This window comes from Eptesicus fuscus, chromosome 6 (genome assembly GCF_027574615.1).
Source record: "Eptesicus fuscus isolate TK198812 chromosome 6, DD_ASM_mEF_20220401, whole genome shotgun sequence".
Taxonomy (NCBI): Eukaryota; Metazoa; Chordata; class Mammalia; order Chiroptera; family Vespertilionidae; genus Eptesicus; species Eptesicus fuscus.
In genome coordinates, this window is record NC_072478.1 from 96,458,729 (window position 1) to 96,468,228 (window position 9,500).

General features: G+C 39.1%; 1 non-coding gene across 1 annotated transcript; it reads right to left on the minus strand.

The window, feature by feature from the left end:
• Positions 1–9,169: 9,169 nt before the first annotated feature.
• Positions 9,170–9,276, minus strand: LOC114233791 (U6 spliceosomal RNA). The gene has a single exon (XR_003619939.1). It is a non-coding gene; the product is annotated as a U6 spliceosomal RNA (small nuclear RNA).
• Positions 9,277–9,500: the final 224 nt, after the last annotated feature.

Genomic DNA, 9,500 nt, shown 5'->3' on the forward strand with positions numbered 1-9,500 from the left:
TTATATGGACATCTACTTTTTCTTTAAATCTTGGGTATATTTTTAGAATTGGAATAGCCTAATCATATAATAGCTGCATATTTGGCCTTTTAAGAAATTGCTAAACTATTTTCCAAAGTGGTTATATCATTTTACAACAGTATGTTTATTTGCTTAATTCCTTAAATTTTGGGTCCTGGCTGGGGAAAATATAAGGGATCTGGGAGATAATTGACTGCATAAAAACACTTTCCTTTAGATGAGTTCATCCAGTACTACGACCAACTGTCTGACATGAATGCGCCTCAGAAACATGGCCTCACCTGGTGGGCTATTTGGGATTGTAACCTCTTCCCATTTAAAAATGTACTTTCTGATTATGAAAGAAAACTCAGAAACCTCAAAATATGAATAAGAACTTCTTAAATGTTGAAGGCTGGTAATTTTCTAAGCTTTTGATGTACACAAATTTAATAAAATAGACATTCAATAATAAAAAAAAGAACTTATCTCTGTTCACTCTTCCCCTCATCTTTTTAAAATGTTGTAAGCTCTACAGTTAAAATTAACCCTTGAAGCAAATTTGTAGATGTCTAATATTCACAACCTGGTTTCCTGATCTTTCTAAGACAAAATTCACCCTACTTTTATTCTAGACTGTAATGAGACAAACATCAGAAAAATCTTTTCTGTTTATTAGTATGGAATTATTTAATAAGCCATGATCATCATGGGTACACCCAAATGGGATAACCTTGAAAACTTTCAACTGTTTTGGAGATAAAAATGCTTATAGGAAACATTAAATTAAAAGAGTGAGGATGTAAAGTACAGCATAGGAATAGAGTCAATAATATTGTAATAACTATGTACACTGCCAGATGGGTACTTGAAAGATTGGGGGAACCACTTTGTAATGTATATCGTTGTCTAACTACTATGCTGTATACCTGAAACTAATATAAAATAATATTGAATATAAATTATAATTGACAAATAAAATTAAAAAATAAGAGTAGTGATATAACAATAAGAATTTCTATTGTAGGAGGAATCAAATGTTTGAAATGGCAGTGGGTCATAATATTTTATAGCTAGAATGGATGTGAGATATAATAGAGCATCTAATAATTATTGAGTGCTTTCATATATTAGGAAAAATACTTTGTACGCCTTATTTCATTTCATTTTCTCAGCAGCCCTTGCCCTATGTACTATTAGTTCCCCCATTTAAATAAGGCATCAAAAATTAGAGAGGTTAAGGAAGTTGATCAAGGTCATGTAACTCATTTGTTTAAACTCTCATCTTGGAAGTATGGGCAGATTAGGTATTTTTCAGGGTCATGTGTAAGTATCAATTTATTAGAAAATTTTTTCGACATTGAAAAAGGTAAGAATTCTTTGTTATATAACCTTGTTGCATAAATTGTTGATTTTCAGACTTTTCATGATTGAATCTGCCTGCTGAGATATCTTTTTTCCTATTGCAAAGGCTCATAATACGTGCAGACTTCAGAGCCTGGCTTGACTTCCCGGTAAGATACTACATACTGAGCTATAGAAAATTCAGTGTTACCAAAGAAAAATTAAGTGAGGTGGTGTGTGAATAAGCCCATGTTAGTTGCTGAGGTAGAGGCTAATGCTCGTTGGTATTTTTCAGCTCTCTGTATAAGTCATCTGTATCTGATTTGGCAGCAGGCAAGAAAGGAGATAAAGATAAAATGTACAGACAGAACAAATAATTTGTCAAACAACTTATTCTAAACACAAAAGAGTAACTAATTAGAATAAGTTATATTGTGTCCTGCATTTCATATGAAGACTTACTTAAAGGTAATAAGGCTTTGATTAGCTTCCCTTCTAAAGAGAATATTCTGTAGACAAAATGCCGGATGCCTCTTGGCCTTAGTTCATGTTGCTTTGGGAGCCTATTGATGGCTATTAATCCATTCTCCTTAATGTAAAAATCCCATAGGCTATGAGGGTTGTGAGGACTGGCACCATGGATATGCTCAAGTTTCAAGAAGCTTCCAAAAATAGAGTATCACAAAAGGATTTTTGATGAGAGAGTAAAGGTAATAATTAACAGTAGGGATAATAGTTTTCACCATTTCATTTTGGGCTGTTACTGTAATCTTGTAATAATCACATTGGTTATAAATGAAATGGTGATTCTTATATGACAAGTGAGGAACATGAATATTAGAGAAGTAACCTGGCCACGTAACTCTGCTGCTATGTGCAGAGATGGGATTGAACCCCAAGTTGGCCTAAATCTCCAGTCCCATTCTCTGAATTATTATACCACATTATGCCTTCTTTTCTTTACAGTGCCTTAAATAAAACATAAATAAAATATTTACTTAAATATTTAGCCTTTTTAAACAAAAGTCTGTTCTAATTTTCTAAGTCATAATTAAGCCATCATGTATATAGGAAATTACAAGTTAGAGAGAAATTATAGGTACAAACTAATGAGAATCAAAAGTACACATTTTACATTAGTGGGGATCTCAGCAGGAAAAAGATGGTATACTCATATTGGGCAATTTGAAAAGAGTTTAATAAGGGGATTATTAGAGGAGTAAAGCTTAGTGCCTTGGTCTTCCCGGGCTTCCATAACAAAATGCCATAGTCTGGATGACCTAAAGAACAGAAATTTATTTTCTCACAGGCTGGAAATCTGGGGTCAGGATGCTAGCATGGTCTGGTTGTGGGGAGGGCTAGGTCCTCCTCTATGACTTTTAGGAGGACGCAATTCACTCTAGAGCATTTAGGAAAACAATAATGGATAGTGTATTACCCTGAGGCTAGAAACTATAGGGGTTTATCACACTTAAGCCAGAAGGAGCTGATGAGGGTTTGCCCACTACTCTGGACAGAGAGAAAATGGATGCGGTGAGGGCCACCGGACAGGAATTATAACCGTCGTGTGGAATGCAGCCAGCCATAGCAACCCTAGCGCAGAAGGAGTGAGGACTTCACTCTCCTGCCTCCCTTGGATTTTGTCCTGTGCTTCTCAGGGAAGCTAACTGGAAGCCAGAGGGAAAGAGAAAGAACTCCATTGATGGAACCCATACATGTGTAGGGGAAGAAAAATAATTTTTCCTCTACTCTTCAGAGGTCTTTAGCCAAGACCTCTGTAATAAAAGATATAGATAGATAGATAGATAGATAGATAGATAGATAGATAGAATATGCAAATTAGGCCAGGATGCCATAACAGGTCACAACTGGACAGGAGGAGGTTGCATGCACAGGTGAGGCCCAGAGCCGAGACAGAGACAGAGACAGAGACAGGAGGGCCTGCCTGAGCCAGCATGGTGGCTTAGGCAGCCCCAGAGCAGACACAGGCAGGGTGGCCAGGGGACGCTGCGAGTCAGATTCAGGTCCCGGCCCCCCATGGCGCCAGTCCAGCCCCCCGCGGTGCCAGTCCGGCCTGACTCCCGCGGTGGCCGGTGGCCGTCGCTGCATGAGTGAGGTGCGGGTCCCGGTCCCCCGCGGGATGCCTCCTTGCACAGCGGGAGGCAGGGCCCCTCCTCATGCGCTAGGCCTCTAGTATATTGATAAAAAGAGAAACAATGAGAAGTTTATTAGCATGTATCTCTCATGTATCCATGGGAGATACCTAGGGGGTTATGAGGAACTCCCATAGGTGTCTTAAAATTTAGACTTAAATATATCTTACTAGGGAAAGGAAAGGGAGGATGTAGGCCTCTTGGGAGAGTAAATGCTTTTGAGGAAAGACTAATGGGCCCTTAAAGAATGGATGGGAGGTATGATGGTTTGTGACAGTTTGTCAGGGTGTAGTGTTGACTCCTAGTCTCTTCTGTGATAAAAGTCAATTTTCCCTGGTTGATGAAACTCCAGGGAGGGGACTTATGACAGTTGAGTTCCTTTTGGATGATCTGTCTTTAGGCAGATAAGGGGAGTTCAGAGAACACTTCTCCCTGTATTTGCTGTTTTTCAAGTACCTATAGTTCAAAATCATCAATATACCAAAGTGGCATATTTTGGAATGGCATGTCTTGAACATCTATAGTCACGTTTGGAGGTGGCATATATTTTTTGGCCTTTCCAAGGTCAACTTCTAAAGACACAGAACAAGATGGAAATGGAAGGAGAGTGGACTTGCAAGGGCAAAGATAACAAAATGTACCTGTTGTCTACTTTATTCTATAACTAACCACATAATCTAAAATGGACCTTCTTCCTCTCTCTTTCCTCATGTTACTCTTTATCACATCATTGGTTATCTCTTCCATATCATTTACTGCAACAGGAAATTACCTCTTTACTTATTTGTATACTTTGTATTTGTGTGACTCCCTTCACTAATAAGTTTCTAAGAGCAGGGATTTAAGTTGTTGGGATTACGGCTCTGGTAATAATCTTTTTATTTAGGTATCTGGAGAGATTGCATTTTCCTGCCTATTATGGGGGTGTTATATGGCCTGTTTTAAAGAGATGTGAAAGAAATGAGAAAGCCACTTAAGGCAGAAACAGCTAATCACTAGTGCAACACACTTTAGAACTAATTTTTCCCATTGTCAGAGTGACCAGCAACATTTGAGATGGAGACACTGGGAGTGATTAGACCAGGAATGGCAGTTATGTGGTATGAGGGAGAAATAGACCTTTATTTTTATGTCAGTGAGATTTTGGGATTGTTTGTAGCAGAAAATAACACAACTCTATTCTGACAGATCCTTAGTTGTGAAAAGAATGAATAAATGTGTCCCTTTTAATTTGCACAGCCTGTGATTACCCAACTAGCTAATTTGCATATTTTTGAAACTCTCCCTTGTCAATAGGTCCTTGTCATGACCTGAAAAGTTTAATGTTGTATTCTATCTCACAGTAGAAGAATTTCTAAATATAACTCTCATTAATTCTAACAGGCCTGTGCATATTGAATGACATTCTAGCCCTTGAAATTGTAAGTTTGAGTGAGAACGGCACATGAAAGACAGATCCGAATCAGGCAGGCGGTCTCTCCTGGGAGGACAGGAACTAATTTGAGTTTTGAATTTGTCCTTTTGATGTTCTATGATTCCCAACAATAGTAAGTAATTTTAAGATGGAGAATTGAAGCTGCCTAGGCCTGTTCTATTCTCTCAGGTCTAGTCCACTCTTCTTATTCAAATCTGACTCTCCTTCATTACTTTTATTTTCTGACAAATAGGTCTATAGACATGTACATTGCTCTGTCCTGAATGTTAAAGCAGGAAAAAAAAAGATTCTTAGCACAACAGATTTATAAGAAGTGTGAAAAGTTTGAAGATGAGTGCATAAAATCCAAGACTATGCTTTAATTGCCTATTTTCCTTCATCTTGCTTTGGGTAAGGATGTTTTTTATTTTACAGGTTTAAAGTAAAACTACAACATATAGTTGGTTAGGTTTTTTTTTTTTAATTTGGTAGGGAATTCTTTTGGGGACATAACAAAGACATGACCTTTATCAGTTTCAATGAAAAACTTACAAGCCCACTGCCTACTCCAGAGTAAAGTGGGATCACATGAACATGAATTGATAATTTCTCTGTTATGTCCAATGTGTTAAAAATACCCAGACTAAGAATCAAATATGCCAATAGAGATTTTCAGAACTAGCTCTAGAATATCTATACTAATAAAAGCCTAGGTGGCCCTCGCGCCCTCGTGTCATCACAAGATGGCTGCCCCCACGTTGTCACAAGATGGCCAACACAAGATGGCAGCCCCCACGTAGTCACAAGATGGCCACCCCCACATTGTCATAAGATGGCTTCCACAAGATGACCACCACAAGATGGCCACCACAAGATGCCGGCAGGGGAGGGCAGTTGGTGGTGAACAGGCCAGCAGGGAAGGGCAGTTGGGGGTCACCAGGCCGGCAGGGGAGGGCAGTTGGGGGCAACCGGGCCTGTAGGGGAGGGCAGTTGGGGGCGACCAGGATGGCAGGGGAGGGAAGTTGGGGGCCATCGGGCTGGCAAGGGAGCAGTTAGGCATTGATCAGGCCGGCAGTCAGACATCCTCCAAGGGGTCCCAGATTGGAGAGGGTGCAGGCTGGGCTGAAGGACACCCACCCCCCCAGTGCATGAATTTCATTTACCAGGCCTCTAGTTCTATATAATAAAAAGCTAATATGCTAATGGCCGTGATGTCCTCACACCGTAACGACCGATCAGCAGGAGGCTGCATGCACATGTGCAGCAGGGCAGAGCCATTGCGTTGCTCCATAGACAGGGTGAAAGCGGAGAGGCGCCCGGAGGAGGCGGGACCAGCCCAAGGCGACTCACAGGACCAAGGGCAGGGCTTGAAGCAGCCAGAGAAGGCTGGAGGGGTCAGGGGCGGGGCCAGGCGTGCTCAAGCTCTGGGTGGAGAGGTTAGGGTATCAAAGTGGGAGGGAGGGCAGGTGGGCAGGGTGTGCATGGTTGAGCGGGGCCACGCGATTTCACATGTTGTGGCTCTAGTCCTATATAATAAAAAGCCAATATGCCAATCGACTGAATTGGCGTAATGACTGGTTGCTATGACGCGCACTGACCACTGAATCCCCAAAAGAATTCCCTACCAAATTAAAATGACTGGTTGCTATAACTCGCACTGACACGCACTGACTATGATGAGCAAACACTCAATGCAGGAGCTGCCCCCTAGTGGTCAGTGTGCTCCCACGAGTGCGGCTCAGCCAGAAGCTGGGCTCAAGGCTGGCAAGCGCAGAGGCGGTGGCGGGAGCCTCTCTCGCCTCCCATGCAGCACTAAGGATGTCCAACTGCCAAAACAGGCCTAAGCCGTCAGTCGGACTATGCCCCGAGGGCTCCCGGACTGCAAGAGGGCACTGGGCCTCTAGTATAAAATATAAAATACTTCTCTGAGTGAAGTTATTACTGAAGATTAGTAGATGTATGCCTCCAAAAAGGACTAAAAGTGATCAGAATCATACCGATTCCTGGGAATAGATCATCAAATAAAACTTGGGTAGAATTGTCAATCATATAGGGAGAAATCTGGGTGCTGCATAAAAGATGGGCTCATGGTTCAGTAAAGAGAAAGACTTCATATTTGTTTTGTTTGGAGAAGTTAGGGGAAAAGGCCTTTGGAAGAAGTTAGTGACAGTGAGGGCTTCATACATAGGAAACCCAAGCAAATAGACAGAGTGGACTCCATGTATTCTTATTCCTGTTCACTTTTCTGCCTCAGTCCGTCATCCTTGCAGAAGGCTCCATTAGGGAGCTAGAGTATTTGTTAAATTAACACAGATGACTGGGCCAGGGCTAGGGGCCAGTTGTTAGATTAACACAGATGACTGCGCCAGGGGCTAGGACCTGTAAATGGGAACAATATAAAAGTAATGGGTTGCTTCCCAGGTAGCTCTGGATAGAAGTGAGTAAATACGTAGGTAGAGGGTGGAATACAAACTTTTCATGTTAAATGGCATCAGTCACATCTCCACTTTAAAATTTTTTTAATTGATTTCAGAGAGGAAGGGAAAGATAGAAATATCAATTATGAGGATCATTGATCGGCTGCCTCCTGCATGCTCCACACTGAAGATCGAGCCCACAACCCAGGCATGTGCTCTTACCAGGAATCAAACAGTGACCTCTTGGTTTAAAAGTTGACTCTCAAACACTGAGCCATGCCTGCCAGGCTATAATGCACTTCCTAAAATCCTTTTCTGATTACTCATTGTTATTGTATTATATACAATGAATTATTATTTAATCTTTAATTTTGTGAACTTGCTAGTCTTATTTGTTCTAGCAGTGTTTTTGTGGATTTCTTTAAATTTTCTACAAGATTTTATTTTCTGTAGATGAAAATTTATAGTTTTACTTCTTTCTTGTTTACTTCTTCCTTTCTATTTATTACTATTTTTTTTACTTATTATTACTTATTATTATTACTAGCTTTATTGTACTGGCTTGAACCTATAGCACAATGTTGAATAGAAGCAAACAGACAGTGACAGTCTGGCCTTGTTCCCAAACATAGGGGGAAAGCAAAGTCTAGTTTTATGTTAGCTGTAGATTTTCTTGAATGCTGTTTATCAAGTTGGAGAAAGTTCCCTTCTTTTCCAACTTGGTTGAGAATTTAAATCATGAATATGTTGAATTTTTTTCAGATGCCTTCTCTGAATTTACTGAGATGGGCATGTGTTTTCTGTCACTTAGTTTAATAAGCATATTACATTGATAATGACATGTTGAAGCAACTTTATATTTCTGGGATGAATCCCACTTGGTCATGGTATATAATCATCACTACTAGTACTGGATTTGGTTTCCTAATATTTTGTATAGAAATTTTCACATCTATCTTTATGAGAGATATTGGTCTGTAATTTATTTTCTGTGTGTCTTTGTCTGGATTTGTTAATACTAATCTGATGGAATAAATTTTATAGAAGAGTTAATGAAAGAATATTATTTAATTTTTTTCTAGAGTCAGAGTTAGTAATTGAGTCAGTTATGCTTTCCAACTCCAGAATTTCCATTAAAATAAATTATTTATGATGAAATTCTTTTTAATGTCATTATCATCATAATTTCCTTTAATTCATGAAAAATTTTTTCTACTACTTTGAATATATTGATGGCAGTTGTTTTGTAGCCTTTCTCTGCCAAGTCCAATATCTGGGCACCCTTAGAAATAGTTCCAATTGCCTGTTTTTTTTCTTTTACCTTTAGGAGGCAAACATTCCTATTTCTTTTCATCCCATTAGTTTTATTATTAAAAACTGGACATTTTTAATATATTGTAGCTATTCTGGATTCTGATTTTTTCCCCTCCTGGAGTTTTGTTGCTGCCATTTTGTTTGTTTAGTAAGTTGCCTGACCTAATTCTGTGGAGTCTATCTCTTCCTTGATGTGTAGACACGGATGTTTCTATTCAGTATTTTTTTAAATTGTTTTTTGTTAAAATCTGAATCCCCAGAGGTCACCATTGAATCAGCATGATTTGGTATTTGGCCAATGATTGGTCAGAGGTTGTGTTTGTAGTGGAGGGAAAAAAATTTTTTTTCTATTCCTCTTAGGTACTTGGCTGGGGTTCCATAATAAAAACAAACAAACAAACAAACAAACAAAAAACAGATTAATAAGAAAAAGACAAAAGACAAATAGCAGTTTATTAAAATGTGTATATATGAGTAACTCAGCAAGAGTAACTTAAAGAGGTGGTCTATTATCTTATTTTTTATTTTTTAATATGAAATGCTTCATAAATTTGCAAGTCATCATTGTGCAGGGGCCATGCTAATCTTCTCTATATCATTCCAATTTTAGTATATGTGCTGCCAAAGCAAGCACTCAAAGAAGTGGTTTAGAATTGAGGTTTATATAGCATCTTCAACAAAAAATAGTAATTTGTAAAGAAATGACAGGACAAAGGAAAGCAATTTTAGGCTTCTGAGAGCAGCAAACTATGAGAAGGTAAATATATGGGAAACTAATGGTAGATAAAATCTACCTTGCTGATAGGGTCTAACGTTGTCTCCAGTGATTAACTTTTATCCTTCCTGGTAGAGAGGGGA